The following is a 19,641-nucleotide window of genomic DNA, read 5'->3' on the forward strand; positions in this document are numbered from 1 at the left end:
ATAAGGGTTTCGTTTTTTCCAGCTGAGGTATGGAAAATTAGAAAAAAAAAATCGAATAATCGTTTGACAAGCTTTCTCTCTCGTTTGGTTTTTTCAAGCACGATTACATCTTATAATATGTTTGACAGAAAGAAATGGTGAATGCGATGGCGTACACCCGTGCGTTAGACAGTAAGCCTACCCAGCTGAAGCATTGAATAGTAGTTTTTGCCTAAATTAACCCATGTAAAAGGTGTAAAATAGCACTCACAATTAATGCTTCAATACTGCCAGAGCCAACCTGAGTTTAAAGTGTAATAACACAGCCATCCTCGCAGTATTCCGGCTGCGTCCAAAAGTTCCATCCCATTTAAGTATCCGACGACAGTTCGCCAGGTCTACCCTTGTCATAATCACACAACTAACTTTTACAGTACCTACGTCGCACAAGTTGACATGCCAACTTGGTCATCCAATTTTTAGGAAGGTTTTATACATAATACTTGTACCTACATATGTTATTGCGTTTTGTTTTACGCGCAGTCATCATAACACATACTTATTGAAATTGTTTTTATTTACCAATGGTTTACTAAATAGCAAAACTATTGTTTATTGACCAACTCAATAGGTAATAAAACACAGTACAACACTTATCTAAATAAAATACCTACCTAATAATTATAATTACGTGCAATTCCATCACAGATTCGATGTCTTCTTTCACGGCAATGATATTTTTATTACGTGCTGTAGTAATTTATGGCGGGGCATAGCCGCGCCCGCGCTTCTTAATAGAGAATAGCGCATGCTCGATTTACCGCGTTATTATTGGAAATAAAATCAGTTTCGCTCGGCCTCACCAGCCCATAATGCCATTCAGTAGAATGATCGTCTCGAAGAATCATAACAGGACAATAATGAAACTCTTCACACAGAACGGCGAATAAAACGTTATTAAAGAAAAAAGCTGAAGTTTTAGTACCGGCAGCCTCCAGTGGTTTTATCACGCTTATAAATATTCGTTACAGATTAAATTTTGGTAGAGATCGTGCGAATGCTCTAGAAGGATGAATTTTCTCGAGAAATGACGACAGTTCAAGAATTTAATATTCTTACGAGGAACCCAGTTTTTCCGTTGAAAAATTAAATGTTATTTTGGGTGGTTAATCTTCATGTCTTAGGTAACCAAAAGTACTAAGGTACAACAAGGAACGCAGAGGAAATTCCGTTCTGGGAAATGTCTCCCAACTTCAGAAATTTTCAGAAACGTAGGTAGGTAAACGTACGTCAAAAAGTTTATCTCTTAAGACCAAACTATGAAATATAATATTTTACAGACATGTAAATCTACTTATAATTTACATTGTATTCTGTTTAAAAATTAAACATTATCATCGTCTTCTTTAAATAAATAAATATCATGGGACATTTCAAACCAATTGACTTAGCCCAAACTAAAAGCTTGTACTATGGACACTAGGCAACGGATAAACATACTTATATAGATAAATACATATTGAACATCCAAGACCCGAGAACAAACATTCGTATTATTCATACAAATATCTGCCCCGGCCGGGAATCGAACCCGGAACCTCAAGCTTCGTAGTCAGGTTTTCTAACCACTTGGCCATCCGGTCGTCAACCATAATACAGTCCATATGTGTGTATTATTATTATAGGTTTCAAATCAATATAGAGTTTTAAGCATCTATGAATTCCGATATTATAATTTGGTTTCATTTCTTACTTAAAGGTAGTTAATCACCAGGTTTGAGCATACTATTCAACTATGTCCAAAAACTGGTTTCAACAGATCTTTTATGTACCTTCTCCGGTATACACAATTAGTATGGAGTTGATTGTTTGTGTTTCGTTCAATAGACTCTGCATTGCCAACTTTGCGATGATTGTTTCTCATGACACACTACCGTAACGTTAGGCTAACTTTTTAGCCAACCTTGTAGGTCTGACTATTACATTGATCAGCGGCTTTACAATACTCTTTGCGACTCGTGATCCTAATTTGCTTGAGACGATAACGACGACAATGAATACAACATAAAGATACGATAGAAAGGTAATAGCCGCAAAGAACCGTAGTGTATAATGTGCAAAAAATCAACATAGAGTAAGTCAAGGTGACGTTTTTGAAACATGAATCATCTTTTTTGATTTTTCGATTTTTTTTATATTTAAGGAGATTTCTCTACTTTGATTCGTAGGCGTCCAATTTATTCATATAAGTAATTGAGTTCAAAATATTAAAAGGCTTGGCTGAGTAAAATACTTCTATTGTATATTGTGTACACAAACGATACATTTTTAGGGCTCCGGAGCCAAAATGGCAAAAACGGAACCCTTATAGTTTCGCCATATCTATCTGTCTGTCTGTCTGTCCGTCCGCGGCTTTGCTCAGGGGCTATCAATGCTAGAAAGCTGTAATTTTGCACAGATATATGTAAACTCTGCAAACAAAATGGTACAATAAAAAAACAAAAATATTTTTTTTTAGGGTACCTCCCATTGACGTATTTTTTTTTCTCATCCAACCCTGTGTTTGCTATTGCATTTTGTTTGCTAAAACAATTTTTCGGTTCAGTGATTTGTTTGCAAAATATTCAACTTTAAAGCGCAAATTTTCATTAAAATCGAGCGTCCCCCCCCTCTGAAATCTATACCGGTGACTGGAAAAATTTGAAAAAATTCAGGATGGTAGTAGTATATCAAACTTACAAGGAAAACTATAACGGCTAAGTTTGCTTGAGAATTTTAGTAGTTTCAGAGTAAATAGCAGCCTAAGATATGAAATATACCTAAACTTGGAAGATTCCGTATAAAATACGAAATCCTTAGAAAAATATTTCTTAATTTTTACTTTTATGGCTACGGTACCCTATTTTGGGCGTGTGCGACACGCTCTTGGCCGGATTTTTACTAATTTAGAATAGAGTACCTAACACCGAAAGTGCCAAAAATGCTTGCCGATTGCGATTTTAATTATAAAACGGAGCGCCGGATCGACGTGATTTTTGGCATAGAGATAGTTTATGGGCCAGAGAGTGACATAGGCTACTTTTTATCCCGGAAAAATGCACAGCTCCCGAGGGTACAGCGCGCGACAACCGAATTCCACGCGGGCGAAGCCACGGGCAAAAGCTAGTATTTGATAAAATTACTAACCGGACTTAATCGTGAGTTGAACCGTGTGTAACTAAATTATTTTATCAACTTTAGTACTGTTACAAATCGATTTCTAAATGGACTTTTAAGTCCATTATCACCTTACTTGGGTAAAAACTGGCCAATATTAAAACCCACACAAATGATTGTAAGCGGTGTGTCAGTATCAGGGGTGCATTAGGCCGCCAGGGGCGCGTATCGATTGGCGCCCCTCGGCACTACATAATATTGCTCTCAGCCAAACTCGTCGAACGCACCCTTTATTATGTTATTGTAACTTTCGCGGGATTGTATCGGAAACACTAGGTTTGAAGTCGTGGACGAGGTGGGTAAGTTGTTGTAGCGGAATTTAAATTAAAAACGTTTGCTATGGGGTAGGTATAACCTTGGTAAAAGATTTAAATGAGATATTTGACGTGGCGTTTTGATACTTGTCTCGTCAGTCTAATTTACGTACAGTACACTGCTGGATTTATCGGCTGTTGTGCTATGCGCAGGTCTTCGATCAATCAATTTAGGTAGTCAATTATTCAATCATTAGAATTCAATAGTGCTAGTCGAAAATGTACTGAATTATATAAAATTGTTTGTTCGTTGTTATGGACTCAGCACCTATACTTTTAATTAAAAAAAATATATAAGTACTTAAGGTTATTTCTTTGTGAAAAAGTAGTCCTTATTATATACCTCACAACGTTGAAAAACGAATGTCTGTACCTACGTATGTACTTAATAAGCACAAACAACACAAATTTGTTCGAGAATTCATGAAACAATCCAGAACAGGTGTTATTTTTGTCACACCCAGTTTTTACCTGTGCCACAAAATGGCCGTCAATCAAACTCGTTGGCGCGGGCGCGGGCGCGGGCGCGGGCCCGATTCGTGCGCAATTGTGCCAATCCGGCTCTAATGAATCAAGCGGCAAATGTTTCCAGAGGTTCATGACATGAGTCGTGTCGTGTTGTACGGATTGGGTAGCCGTTAACGAATATTTAAGTAGAGATGTTACAAAAAAGGCAGAATTTTTAAGTACTTATTCATGTAAAATTCAGGAGACAGGACCAAAAAAAAACTGTGGGCACGTACAAAAAACCTGGTCAACCCGGTGGACCAGTATGATAATCTTATTGCCAAAAATAATTTACCCGACCCGACAACCCAAGTAGAATGTCTTGGCGCCTAAAGACATTCTACTTACTGATTATCGCGTATTCTTTTGAATTATTTTGAGTGCCCACACAAAAAGATCGTAGTTTTTTGTATTATCTACGCTTAGAATAGATTTCTAATTTATACGATCTCGTTCCTCGGTTTTTAGAATATGTATGACGGACCTATATTTCTTCCCGTGGGTATCGTAAAAGGTGACTAAGGACCTGACGTGAGAGACGATGTGGAAGGTAAGGAGTGACTAGCACACTATTTTCCCAATAAATTCGTTGTGAAGGTTTGCAACCAATCTTCAACCGACGACCATGCCCGCTCTGTAAAGAGTGTAATAAGGACTTGGAAGAGGAATTAACTGCAATCACACCAACTACGTCTCTGTGGTCAAGATAACAAAGGGACATAAGTATTGTGAAGGTGCTTTTTATATAAGAATAAATAAAATCAAATAAATAAATAAATATCATAGGACACTTGACACCAATTGACCTAGTCCCAAACTAAGCAAAGCTTGTACTATGGACACTAGGCAACGGATAAACATACTTATGTATATAGATAAATAAATACATACTAAATACATATTAAACATCCAAGACCCGAGAACAAACATTCGTATTATTCATACAAATATCTGCCCCGGTCGGGATTCGAAACCGGGACCTCAAGCTTCGTAGTCACGCTCTCTAACCACTTGGCCATCCGGTCGTCGAAGAGGGGAAAACAAGCATGCGGGTCACCTGATGGGAAGCAATCACCGCCGCCCATGGACGTCTGCCAACACGAGGGGTATCACAGGTGAGTTGCCGGCCTTTTGAGAGACTGATAGGCTCATTTTATAAAGACCCCTAAACTGTACTGCTCTGGAAACACTGTCCCAGGAAGCCAGTGGCTGGTGGTTGGTGGTCTGGAATTTATGTAACTATTGCACCGATTTTAAAAAATCATTCACAGAATGAAATCTCACTATCTTATTAAACATAGCCTTCATTTATACCAGGATAATGCAAGGCTCCCGTTGGAATCCCACGGTGGGACGAAAACAAAGTTGCGGGTAACAGATTCTACTTATATTTTCAACTAGCCGTTAAATACCCGCGACTCCGTCCGCTTGGAATTCTGTTATCGCTATCCCGCGTGAACTTTGCAATTTTCCTGGATAAAAACTATCCTATGTCCTTCCCCGGGACTCAAACTATCTGTATACCGAATTTTATCTAAATCGGTTCAGCGATTTAGACGTGATGTAGTAACAAACAAACAGACTTACAAACTTTCACATTTATAATATTATAGTGAGATGGAATTTAATGTATACTTACCTAAGTGTGAATATGTAATGTCCATGTCTATAGGTATTCATACTAATATTATACTTAAATGCGAAAGTGTGTGTTTGTATGTTTTTCCGTCTTTCACGTCGAAACAGAGCGACGGATCAACGTGATTTTTGGCATAGAGATGTTTATGGGCCAGAAAGTGACAAAGGCTACTTTTTATCCCGGAAAAATGCACAGTTCCCGAGGGAACAGCGAGTGATAACCGAATTCCACGCGGGCGAAGCCGCGGGCAAAAGCTAGTTACTCATAAAAACCTTAGCATAGACAAAATAGCGATACCTAAAACATTTGAATACACGAAACACGATGCGGGCAATAAGAACAATTCGTTAAACAAACGACTTCCAATTGGCATGGAGAGCTTAGTTCCGTAAATATAGGGATTCTCTCGTCAAGGAAATGCGACACGGGTTTTAACCTGAATTGTTGCGTCAATTCGACATCTAATATACCATCGAGGTTTGACTTCTTAAGTATTCCCTCGTAATTTACTTTCTTAAAGAGAATAAATTTTGTGTATTCATGTACCAAAATATTTCGGTTTGGCTTGTAGATACCCTTGTCTTCTAAACGTTTCGTGGGATTTTTATATAAAATGTGTGCCAACAGCTAATGATGCTTAATAAATTTTTAGAAGCATTACGTAAACTTGAAAATTAGGCACAGTTAGATTTATAAAATATAATATATTATGCAGATATTATCCACACAAAGTAGGTAGCACTTTTATCTGTATACTCTACTCACACTACCTTATTGCCGCGGGAACAAAGTTTTTGAGACTTTGTGGTAACTATATTGTTGACCTTGACTGTATGAACATTTGTATTCACAGTCGCAAATACAAAAGAAAGTAAGGGCAAGGTCATACCTATCATAGACATTTGTCTCAAAATTGTTTTTATTTATGTCATGAATTGGACTTAAGGACTATTTTATTTTATGATTAATATAACAAAACTATCCACTAAAAAGATTACCTCTTTTCACAATGTTATAATGAAAACATGGAGATGATGGTCTAAAGAATGTTATCTATTGAATAAGATACAGGGCACCTGTAACAATTAAGTATGCTGTAGTTTCAAATAGATGGCTTTCATTGTAGTAGCAGAAACTTACAGAGAGTTAGCCTTTGTACTCTTTTTGTTTTGTTTTTTGTGTTTTATGTTTCATTTCATGTACAAACTTTTTTTACACCAAATTAATTTATTCTATTCTATTCAATAAACAACACAACAACAAACAACAAATTTTAACATACACGATCCCCGTCCAGAGTCCTGCCTGACCCAAAAGTCCCCATTACACCAGCAGCATTGCCCCGCCGAATAGCAATGGAGACCTGCTGAACTAACCAGGACCACAAGGAACGCAGGAAATGAATTGTTGCGAAATGAAACAGGTTGCCAAACGTTATTCGCCGAAACTTTGGTATACCTAATATATTACCTACTTATAGGCACTCACGTGTACTAAAATGTATTATTTACGTACACCGGCTTCAAAGGAAACATAAAACGTCTTTAGAGCAATAACAGTAAATCATCTTTCAATTTTCTCCCTCATTTATTATAACAACAACCCGGAGAGGATTGAATTGAATAGGTGCAGAATCCCCTTTTGTAATCCGAAATCATCTAATTAACCGTCTCAATTTTTATATTGAAAACAAACGCGGTAATTAAATAAGGTAGCGAGCGATTTCGTGGTAATAAGGTGGGTATTGGACAAATTCGGCGAACCGAATTCTCTAATTATAAACGCCAATTAACTGAGATATTCGAGCATCGTTCCAAATTGTCGCTAATCGCTTCGGCACCGTAATTGGCAATATCACTTACTTCCTCCGTTATCATAACAGATGAAGTCATGTGTAAAGTTTGGAGCACGCTCGCAGCGGCTATATTACACTGTCATAGTCCAGAGATCAGCGTGGTTACACTATATACAATAGGTACGAGTAGGTACATATTTCCAAGATGACTAAATAAAACTTCTTCTCACATAACAAAAGAAATGTGTAGAGGATCAAAATATCGCCATTTTACTAGTAATAAAACATTAATTGACAAAATTAGTAAAATGACAATTCAAGAGTTGACTTTAAATTAAACCAAGATGTTGAAAGAGATAAAAAGGCACGCACGCCAGTTATAATAATATTTTTATTTTGTATGTACTTTTCTGTATTTTACTTCTTATAACTATTATAAAAACCTAATCCTACGAATAAAAAAATAAATATAGAGATTAATAATAATATCATCATAACTGACTTCAGATTTCATAATATTTACAAAGTATCTCTACATTATACACAAAAATAAAAAATAAAACATACTATTTTATAAAAATCTTTCACAAAAAATTCAAGTTGCGCTTTTCGCATCACGTCTGCAGACTAAAAGTTTTCTTTTTCCGTTAAAACAGAGACGAAGGCAGCAAAATGTATTATAGGACCTTTCCACGTCGATAAGTAAATGTTACCCTCGTCCGGACGAATTATGAACCCTTGCGGAGTACAGAAGCGTATTTTTCCACAGACCCTTGAATGGAACTCTTTGAATGGATAATCTCGGTGAACAAGTTATGTGTCTTCCCTTGATAACTGCTAGAATTACGTCATAAAAGATTGCAGTACTTAATTTCACGCGAAACAGAGGGCTCTTAATTTAAATATTTTATACCCTACGGTCAGATAGAGACTATAATAAATCCGCTTCCTTTTTAAATTCACTTTTCTGTAGCATTGGTGAATTTGGCCTGTTATAAATATTTTTGCTGTTTTTTCTTTTGCACCAAAACGGAAAAACTTAAGTAAGGTCCTTCTTGAATGAAAGGGTAATCTGTACGTATGAACAAGTTGAAGTTCCAAATTAGAAAAATGGCACATATTCCATACCTGTATACTACTACTATGAACATACACCTAAGAAAGGGTCTTTCTTATTATTTCCAACTATAAACATACTATTTTTTATATTTTGAAGTTTTGAAATAGAACTCTTTGGAAGATAAGCGCACAAAAGACTAAATATTCTAAAATGTTCAACTACTAACAAACCTGTAGGTACGTTAGATTAGAACACACACATAACTCCGCATTGGCAAGCAAAAATTTATTATAAGTATTATCCTTTTATCAATGTAGAACCGGTCATACCCATTATGTTCCAGGAACATCCAGAAGGGTTGATGGCGCAAATAAAGCGAGCGGGGTAACCTCTAATATATTTTCGGAAATGAGAATAGTAGTGCCGTTCTAAGTGTCACTTCTAACCTTTCCTCCGTCTGTTTGCAGGCCTCCCCTCTCTGGGGTGGCTCCGGAAATATCGATTGTAGCTACCTACCTGTTGTACGGAGCTCGCACTGCACGCGCCTCGGGGTACCCGAATAACGCCAAATTGGAATGAGTAAATAAATATTTGGAATCGACGTATGTGCCGAGATTTTTTGCATTTTATTCAACTATGTTCGAGATACCTGCTGTTGCTCCTTTGTTTTATAAATTTATTTTTGATGCTTATTTTAAAATTTATGACGGTGGAAGCATTCTACACTTCCACTGAACGTAGATATAGTTAGTGTTTAGTATTGTAACTGTGCCCAGCAGTGGGACGTCTATAGGCTGGGATGATGATGATGATGATGATTGTAACTAAGGGACCCCATACATCCCTGTATTTTTATTATTATTATTTTTTGTATTTTTTTTTCTTTAATTGTATGACATAGTTTTTAAGTATTTTATTTGTAATTATATTATTATGAAAAAATGACTTTCTGCCAAGTTTCTTGCGGCGCATTCTTCTTGGCAATGATGGTCTTTCCGAAAGCGCTGGTAGTTTAAAAAAATGACGTGTAAAAGTGCCCATTGCGGCCTATTTACTGAATAAATCATTTGAATTTTTTGAATTTTGAATTTTGTTTTATTTCTGAATGCTAAATTTAAGGTCCTGTGTTTAACGTGCAATCTCTAATAGATGACGTCCTGCTGTCACCTCTATTACTAATAACATAAAATTAAAGATAGTGGTTACTGTACAGTCCAGTTCATAAACTTGTAAGCAAAAATTTGATCAAGAATATCTCAACACGACACTATTGTTAACGGCATATAAGTGCTTTAATGCCGTTAACAATAGAGTCGTATTCAGATATTCTTGATCAAATTTTTGCTCATAAGTTTATGAATTCGACTGTAATAGTGACTAGCAGTCGCACGTTTATCACAATTATTATGTAATTAAACCTGTTACCTAACCTTTGTTTTAAGTAACTGTTGCAGTAAAAGATAAATTGACTTTGTCTGTAAGGAGTAAATTCGACGTAACTTACAAATATAGACAATTCAAACAGATTTTAGTATATTAGGTATTACACGCACGTGATTATAAAAATAAATGCAGAAACATATCTATTATTTTTGTAACAGAAGGCAAACAATCGAGTCACCTAAAATTAACTGAGGACCAACACCTATGGATACTTGAAACACCAGATTTTTGTAAAGGTCTAATGTTGACTAACTTCATGGGCTATTAATTAACTAACATAATTATGATTATATAGATCTTTCTGATATAAATATGATTATTATCATCATTAAATTCACCGGCTGCCTTATTCGCAACGCAAACGCCTCGACGGCTTTTGTTGATGCAGGTACGGTTAGCAGTAATGTTGTTTCACATCAATGAAGTTGCCAGCGAATTAGCTCTAAACCTCAATAAGGTGTCCCCAGGTGCGGCAAGCGGCTCCTGCATATCAAATAAATCTTAAATTCCTCTAAATCGCGTGTTTTATCCGACGGGGGATAAAACTTTTTCAATTTCCATTCAAATTCCAGCGTGGCGGCACTTAGCGCGAAAGTATTGTCGAAAATTTACCCTTAAAATATTTCAAACAACTTTTAACTTTTGCAACTTTTTAAATTTTAAGTAACATGCTTCTCATAATACTTACAAAAACTTTACTCAAGGTCTTCCGCATGATTTAACATCATTATTTAAAGTACATACGACATGAATGAACGTATTATTTTTTTAAATTCAAACTTCATCGTTAACAAAACTGTATAAGTACAACAAATACATACTCGTACTGAAAAACTATATGAATGTTAAATACCTACAGCCTTCAATAATGTTATAGCCAAGCCAAATATTTGATATCGTTGTTCTCTTCTTATAAATTAGATACATCTTTGAGCTTAAAACATTTGAAATTCATAAGTCAAAGGAATAAAAAGTGGGATGATTCATGCTAATGAACCGGGCGCCTTTAACCTTGAAAAGGACTTTGTGGTGAAATATTCACAAAATTTCTTCAAAGATGATTTTATTCTATCAAAAATTTTATGTTTACTTATTTCTTTTGAAAATAATAAGAAAATAAAGTGAATTAGTCACGATTATCCAATAAGTATAATTGCCTACTCCAATATTTTGTAAAGTACCTACTCAGGTATAATTAATCAAAGTACCTACTGCAACTATTGCTGAAGAACAGAATCAAGAGAACGCGGGAAGATTTTTGAAATCTTGGAACTCGAGAATACTATTCGAATGAGGTGAAATTTGCACTGAATTTAAAGCACTTGTACAGTAGGTACAAAATTACAGCTCTCAATTAACATTGGCAATCAACAATTTAATTTGAACTGTTTTAAAGATATAACGTGGTGCTCGGTGTAGATTTTCTTACTTCTATTTAAACATAGATTTAGTGCGCCCATGGTGTCACTAAAACACGTATTCAACGCATGTTCAAACGCACTGAAGTGCACTCAAGTAAGTGACACTTGATTCAAGTTGTTCACCCTGTCCAGCCCTAAATCTTCCATCTTTTTCTAGTCTACCAAGCGGAAAGGAGAAAAACCAAGTCACTTAAAGGTCGTTTCACACTGTCGAACGCTATTGAGGTTGGCAGATATTGCTTTGAATTTTATTTTATACCCTCGATGGGAATATGATTTTCCGGTATAAATCAGATCAATAGATATCTGACGAAAAGTGACTATCGTTGAATATGCTCCGTCATTGCTGAATATGGTTAACGCGTAGGATTTGGGGGAGATGGTTATCTCACGATCACAAATAAGGGAATGAACAATTATTTACTTGTGTCGACAAAGATGGCAGAAGATAATCTTAATACCCAGCTATGACCCAGCTATATTTATCGACGCCTGGTTAACATTCATTCAACTGCTCAAAATACTGACCCTATGCCAGCTATGTGGCCATTTCCATGGGTGAAAAAATATTACTTACGTTAAAGTAACAATGGGAAACCGGCACAAATCAGCAAAGCAATTCAATGATTGTGTGAAGATCTCAACCCGCACTGGGCTCGCGTGAGAACTACGTCTCTAGCCCTCTTATTCTGAGAGGAGGCCTGTGCCTAACAGTGAGACGTATATAGGCTCATGATGATGATGATGAAAATTAAATTCTAGGGAGCTTTTTGTTAAAGTATTCCACATAAAGTAAAGACAGGTAGATTCACGCATAACCTTAATTTACGTAAACCTACTATTTTATTTTGATACTGGCATGCGAAATCATAGCCACAAACTTGCACAATTGAATGGCGACCAAGCCAGCTCGCAGTTCGCCGCGCTCAATCGCACAGGTCCCGCGTCCCTCTGTTTGCTGAACAGCGACACCCCTCGCCCTACGAATGCAGGGAAAGATATCAACTCATTGGATATGGTAATGCATTACCGCTCCGACACACGACAGACCGACAGAGCAGAGTGCAGTTAGTCGACAAGGAAAAATGTCGAATGCGTAAAGCAAGCTCGTAATATAGCTAACTTTTTTTTTTTTACTTAACATTTATAATATAATATCAGCAAACAAGTAATTTTTAATATTAAAATAATATTAATTTGTGACATTAATATCATTTTGGTACTTACTTAAATACATATCTAACATATTTTTCATCACACTTGCTCGTAAACAGTGTCATAACATGCAGGCTACCTTGGTTGCAACCCCCCAAATAAAACCCTCGACCTTAATGTGCTTGTCATGAAACCCGTGGTCGGTAAATGAGTCATTGCGCGTACACATTTTCTTGTCATGAAGCCCAAGGTCGGTAAATGAGTCAGTGCCCGTACTGATGGCGCTCCGCCGTGCCGCGTGCCCGTGCGCGCGCTCCTGCTGCAGGACTAAATCGTCTACACACGTTGCGGCGCATGCTGCGAGAGGGGGAGGTAGAGGGCGGCGCTGCCAAGAGCACAGCCTAAGGTATCGCCAATATTTGGAAGAATTATATTTTTTCTTTTACAAATATAAAATTTTACTCGCAAATGTGATGAAAAACATTGTATGTCGCACGGGCGGTACTAGAGTTACGAACATGTCTTCGACTTCGGGCTTCTAATAGACTCTCGTTCGTAATTCCTTATTTACCGCCCTTAATACACAATGTACTATAAATAATAAAGGAACTTCTATTAATACTTAGTCATTTTTGTTTATTTATTTATTTAGATCTCGGAAACTGCTGTAATGTTTTCATGTATATTTTGTTTTGTCCGCAATAAAATCGGTAATTTCACTTCCATCAACGTGAACGCGTTGGCCTGGTTGTGTAAGCGTTTGACTTGCAAATTGGATATAACAATGTTTTTTTGTTTAGACAGACAGACAATAAAATTAACCATGTAACTCTACAGACAATGACTTTTTTAGGTATAAAGATGGCAGTGGCTACAGTAGACAGTACGCAATCAAATTGTTTCTTTAGTACAAAACTACGCTGTACTCTTAACAAGCTAGTTTTACGAGCAAACCTTTTCTTGAGTTACGAGGGGCAGTAAAACCGACTAAGTTCAGTAAGGTGTCCGGCCATCATACTTGCCAAACAAATATGATAAAATAAAACGTTTATTGTGCTCTTTTTCTCAGTTTTATTGTACCCGTATTGAAAGGATGAGAATGAAATTCGATCTCGTGCCTAACATTTATTTGTGCTTCACGCTCCGTCGATGTTTGATGTCGGATTCCCGGACCCATGTATGATAATATCTTTCCTATTTAATATATTTGGTGAGGAAGTGCCATTGAAACGTTTATTTTGTGTGACGTGTGATTCACCGAGTAAGTACCTACCTAATATTTTGTTGTCTGCCGATTATTATTAATATTTGTGCCCGTAGGTACATTCAAGATATAGGTTTAAAATACTTTCTTATAATGAACACCGTAAGTTGAGTACCTATCCCATACAATCAGACTGTACATTTTTATAGAACTGTATCACAAACGCTGTGTGTCATGTTATGAGGGCAGTGGGGCGGATATAGTGTGCACTCAGCCTAACGATGCATTCATTGAAGGAGCGATGTAGCTTGCGCCTAATCACTTTTCTTACGAGCTGCAGAATCAGTGGTTATGTACCATGGTTTATTGCTCCGGCTACGACTATGTGGCGGCTATTCGTGGCAATTGACCATAGATTCTTTGGTAGCTATCTTTTGCATTGTTAAGCATAAAATGGGCTTAACTGGCTCTAGCCTGTACAGTTTACCCAATTTATATTGTTATAGTTCCCATTTTGTAATCTGTTTTGCAAATCTTAATTTTTAGGGTTCCGGGCCTCAAAAGGAAAAAATCGGAACCCTTATAGAATCACTTTTTGTCCGTCTGTCTGTCTGTCTGTCAAGACCCTTTTTCTCGGGAACACGTGGAGGTATCAAGCTGAAATTTATATCAAATACTGAAGTCTACTGACCCTTGTAGCTGTCAAAAAATCAAACTTCTAAGCCAACGTAATCAAAAGATGCAGCCGTATATGCTGCAAATTTCCGCAAATTTTCGAAACTCGCAAGGGAATCAAACCTACAGGGTACTTCCCGTGAACTCAGAATCTTGAAATTTGGTATGAAGGTAACTATTATAACACAACCAACTAGAAATGTCTGAAAATCTTTATTTTTTATGTCTGTCTGTAAATATCAATGACCAATATAATCTGACCCCATACTGGGTACATTTTGCTTGAGAGTAGGGCTCTGCATACACTGGGTGTGTTAAATCACTCGGAAAAAGCGAGAAATATCTTCAAGATACGATTCCCGTTTACTTACATACCTATAAATGTGTACGGCACCCTCGGTGCGCGATTCGCACTTGCCTGGTTTTTTTAAATATTTTTACGGGATGTAGACTGTGATTACCTTAAATGAAATATAACGGTCTATATCCCGTAACAAATATATCTAATGTAATTGTAATCTAAATGAATCATTGAAAATTGTTCAAAGTCTTATCATTATCTTATTTCTGTTTTACTGGAGGCGTCAATGCACAAAAATCTTGAAATTACTTAAAATGTACATGTACCTATTACCGAGCGGCACCATTAACCCGCCACCAGGACCCGGCAAAACATTTTTGATAAATAAACTTTTGATAGCACTTAATTCCAAACCCAGCTCTGAAAAAAAAGATACAAATTCAATCGGGTAATTATTACCTAATTGAACAGAGGAATTGGTTTCGCAGCCGCGACGATAAGCGATTCAAAGGCTTTTACGCATTGAATCTATTCAAAGAAGGAAAAACACACGAATCTATTCAAAGGATTTCACTACCGGACGCCTAAAAAAACAGTAAAATCCTCAATTTCCAATTTGAAGCGGCGCCGGCGGCCCGCGCACAAAAGAAAACACCCCCACATAATGCATGGCCTTGCATTCAAATGGTTACTTTACAATAAAGCTACTGCAAGCCCAACCTCTACTATTACGAGATAATGATTGTGATAGAAATCAATTGGAACGGTGCGGTTATCGTTATCGGGAAAACATTAATGATTTAATTAAGGTACGCTCCGAGGTACAGCGAATTAGAACGATCGTAAAAAGTAATGAGAAACAAATGAGTATTTTCAGTTTTCGGGAAGTGTTAATATTGCTTTATTAAAAAGTGATAGAATTGTTCATTAGTAGTAAATTTTCCTTAAAGAATAATTTTATATTGGAACAAAGAAACGCGGAAAATATTTGAAAGCTATTAATTATTTATTCGATATTTTAATTAAAAACTTTTACAATAAGGTAACATTATTATTTTTGACTAAGCTTCGGCGATGTTTCTGAAAAAAAAACCGTATTTTTTTTCTTTGTTTTAATTTGAGGCACACCAACGTACCTAAGGAAAAAGAAACAAAAAATAAAACTTTTATGCTATATTTTTTGCAATTAGTAGGTAGTCACTTGTTTCACATGCTAATAAATTTCTGTTTATAACTTTCTTTGAACAAAAGAACATATTTATTATGACCTTTGTGTTAACCACACTTCAAAGCGACTGTTTCAGCTCAAAGCTAATCGGGGTCTTAAATGCCTAGCACTCAATTCAATGTGCATAAATTATTCCTGAATATAGTCATGAACTGCTAATAACAGTAATCAACACAAAAGTAACTCGTGTAAGCAAATCCTAATCATTAAAGGGCGTTATTTAGGTAGAAGCCATTTTAAATTCATCCAGCTCGTAACGTACCTATAAGACGGCACCTGTTCATTATAATTATTTCGCAACCCCATTTCGGGTTTTACCTTTTTGTTATACCAGTCCTAGTTAAATTTATAACGTAAACAAAACCTTATGTAAACAACTAGGCAACGATCTTGGCGTGCTTGATCAATATTTCCGTCCTTGACATTAGGCACTCGCATCTGAGGTCTCAATACCTATTCGTGTCTCGTTATTCAATATTCACCCACCTTGTGTCCTCGCGCGCGCCTGCGATAATTCACTTATTCATGTGTTATTATAATACCACGATAAGGTCACACACAAAGTTGTTTTAAATTGTATTCACAGTCACAATGGTGAACTTAATTGTAGTTTTGTAGGCTTCCGTAGCAGCGTAGTCGAGAGCTACGCGTCGTAGCTCGTAGCGACGATCGTAGCAGCGCGCGCGAGCGACTCGACTGGTGGCTCTGCCGACGACGCCGACACGGATCGCGGTGCGCAGAGCTTGGTTGATGTTCAGATGAAACAATAAGATCGTCATAAGTCCGTGGAAAAAAATTGTAAGGGGAACAAAGACACTGGCGACATTTAATACAAATTTCATTTTAATGTTACTTATTAGGTGAACATTATCATCATCATCATCATCATCACCATCCCACTGCTGGGCACAGGCTTCCACTCAAAATGTACATGGATGGTGAACATGATATAAGATATTATTTGCAGTTATTTTGGGTTTTTGTTAAAATAATTTAGCATTAAAAACCTTTAAAAAAGGATAGCTATAGTAATTATCTATCGCAGTTTCGTGCTATTGTAACTTACGTATATTAGTCACACCCTTCGACCTAAAAAAACATTTGGTCCAGAAACAAATAATCTCACTCTTGGTCATGAGGGTACTGCGTGTTAATTCTTCTAAGAAGAGATAATACTAATTACTTAGACATTTCTATTAGGCGAACTCAAAGAATAGGTTAACCTCAAAAATTAATATTTTAATTTATGTGTGACGTACGTGATGCATCTGAAGCCTCTCCATATTCTGCACAGCAAGGAGTCCCGAGCGACGGCGCGTGCGCGAGTGACGTCAGCGCGTCGCACCCCGCTCGCCTCCTCCGCCCGCTTCGCTCGACGCTAACGCTCGCTCACCAGTTATCAGCCCCCGCTAATCGCTCATAACTTGGCGCTCTAAGCGCGTCCTCACGCTTCGCAATGGTGGCGGTAGAATTTATTCAACTACTTAATAACTAATATTTTTTATTTTAGGAAAACTACGTTTCGTCTACGTCATTCTTAAGTAAAAGTCAAAGTCAAAAAGTAGAGTTAGTTTGAATGAATAGCAATGCAATTATTTTTCAGGATTTTTTTGCTGTAGTTAACAAATGGTTCCATACATTGGTCGATGTTCAGAGTGTACCGCGTCAAAGACGTGACACTTTACTAATATTGAATATTTCCAAAAAAACGTATATGGCAGTGTTGAGTTAAAATGACCCAATAAACTGCTGAAATATTACGGAATTATTTGAAATTATGTATCATTAAGGGGCTGTTTCACCATCCATTGATTAGTGTTAACTGACGGTTAAATGTGATGCCGTCTCTATTTAGTAGTTAAATCACTAATCAATGGATGGTGAAACAGCCCCTAAGTATGAGAATGACTTAAACTATCTATGTCCTAATTACATGAAAATAAGCCATATTTTCCTCTCCTCGTACTAATACTGAGGTATACATTTCCTATTTCATACACATACTAATAAAAATGCCGCACTTTTTATATCCATAACGTATCCTTACATCACAATATTTTCATAAAGGTCAAATATTACTAATATAAAAAATAACATTCTTTTGTTTTCATATGAAATACCGTAGCGGCGAATGACAGGCATTCACGACTATAATAAGCATAGTGTATGTGGGCTAAACGGGATTCTATGAGGCTCGTGTAAGGGCCGCGGCGAAGTTCTGGGAGCGTTATTTGGGGTTGTCATTGCGCCCGGCGTTGACCTCCGGGGACGCCGCCGGCGCAAGTACAAGACGTTGCTGCCATTTGTCGAATTTATAAGTATAAAAAAATATATAATTCCTATTTACACTACTGGGAATATTTACATTTTAAAAATTATGAAATATTTTAAAGATTAACTTTACTGACTAAATTAAAACTAAATATAAGCTGAAATAAAACTTGTAGATTTCCCGCCGCAGGCTTCGAAAGTTTGAACCCAAAACTCAGGCCGCATTACCGCACAGGCCTCTTTCACAGATTAGAAATAACAGTTTAGAGAGGTATCTCAAATCGGCCATTTCTATTCTGTGACAGAGGTAAATGACCATGAAGTCACCTGACCAAACTGATAAAATAAAAATAAGAAAACAAGTCTTCTAGTGGGCTACAACTACAGTCGGGACCATTAGGTATGAATTTTGAGTGCACGATTTAAATGGGTCCCGACTGTTGAACTTTTAGTTAGCTACTTAACAAAGTTCTAGGCACTAGAAGACTGTTTTCTTCTTTTTTTTCTTCTTTTTAGTATTTTTAAGGCAGTTGGGTTTTGATTTTTTTTAATTATTATTTTTTTTCCTACTTTTTAAATAGTTCTGTGAAAATGGTATATTAATAACTATTATAACCCGTGTATATTTAGAATGGCTAATCATTAGCTTTTAATTTGATACCCTACTCGATAGATTTGAATGAAAAAACATTTTTTGAAAACTTACAAATTGGCGCCAAAAACCAACATTTTAATTTTTCAAAAATTTAATGTCCCCAATGTCACTCGCGTCATCAAGATGAATCCAATGACGTATCATTTATCAAAATCGGTCCAGCCGTTGAGTAGTTACGAGAGGACATAGGAATAGACATACACGTCAAACACATAACCCTCCTTCTTCGCAGTCGGGAAAAAAGAGTTAAAATCTTGTAAGTACAGCTCCTTTTTTCAGTCGCTGGAGATCTGTCTTATAAAAGAATTTAATTTTCCTTTGATCCGTAAGTAGTTTATTATATTGTTTAATTAATTAACCTGAGCCATTATTTGAAACAACTGAACAAACAAACATAAGTTCACTATTATAATAACATAAAGCTAATAAGGTTATATTAAAATAAGATAGTCTCCCTTATTATTTGGCATCACTATTACGAAATAATTTTAGTGCACGCTTAATTAATTAACTGACTCATATATATATAACTCTTCTGTGTTCGTGCAATTAAAACCTCACAGCAAATCGTATTAGTTCAGGCAGCAGATGTGTGCAATTAGGCTTAGTGCGAAAGCTGGAATAGAATTATTATTAATCTTTTCACATACATGTGATCGTAAGTATCTGACGTTATAATATTGCCATACCTACTCTGTGCCAAAAACAATTGCGTTCAATCCATTTCGAAGAGGAATTATGGACGCCATGAGGTACAACTTCTCTTGTTGTTTTAGTT

At 36.5% G+C, this 19,641-nt stretch overlaps 1 protein-coding gene across 1 annotated transcript in view; it reads right to left on the minus strand.

Moving 5' to 3' along the window:
• Liprin-gamma (liprin protein kazrin) overlaps window positions 1-16,635 on the minus strand; it is a 125,041-nt gene extending 108,406 nt beyond the window's left edge. The window contains exon 1 of the mRNA XM_074099689.1: window positions 16,424-16,635. The gene's annotated coding sequence lies outside the window, so the exon portion shown is untranslated. The remainder of the gene's footprint in view (window positions 1-16,423) is intronic.
• Between the last annotated feature and the right edge of the window lie 3,006 nt (window positions 16,636-19,641).

The sequence above is a fragment of the Choristoneura fumiferana genome, chromosome 17, assembly GCF_025370935.1.
Source record: "Choristoneura fumiferana chromosome 17, NRCan_CFum_1, whole genome shotgun sequence".
Lineage (NCBI taxonomy): Eukaryota > Metazoa > Arthropoda > Insecta > Lepidoptera > Tortricidae > Choristoneura > Choristoneura fumiferana.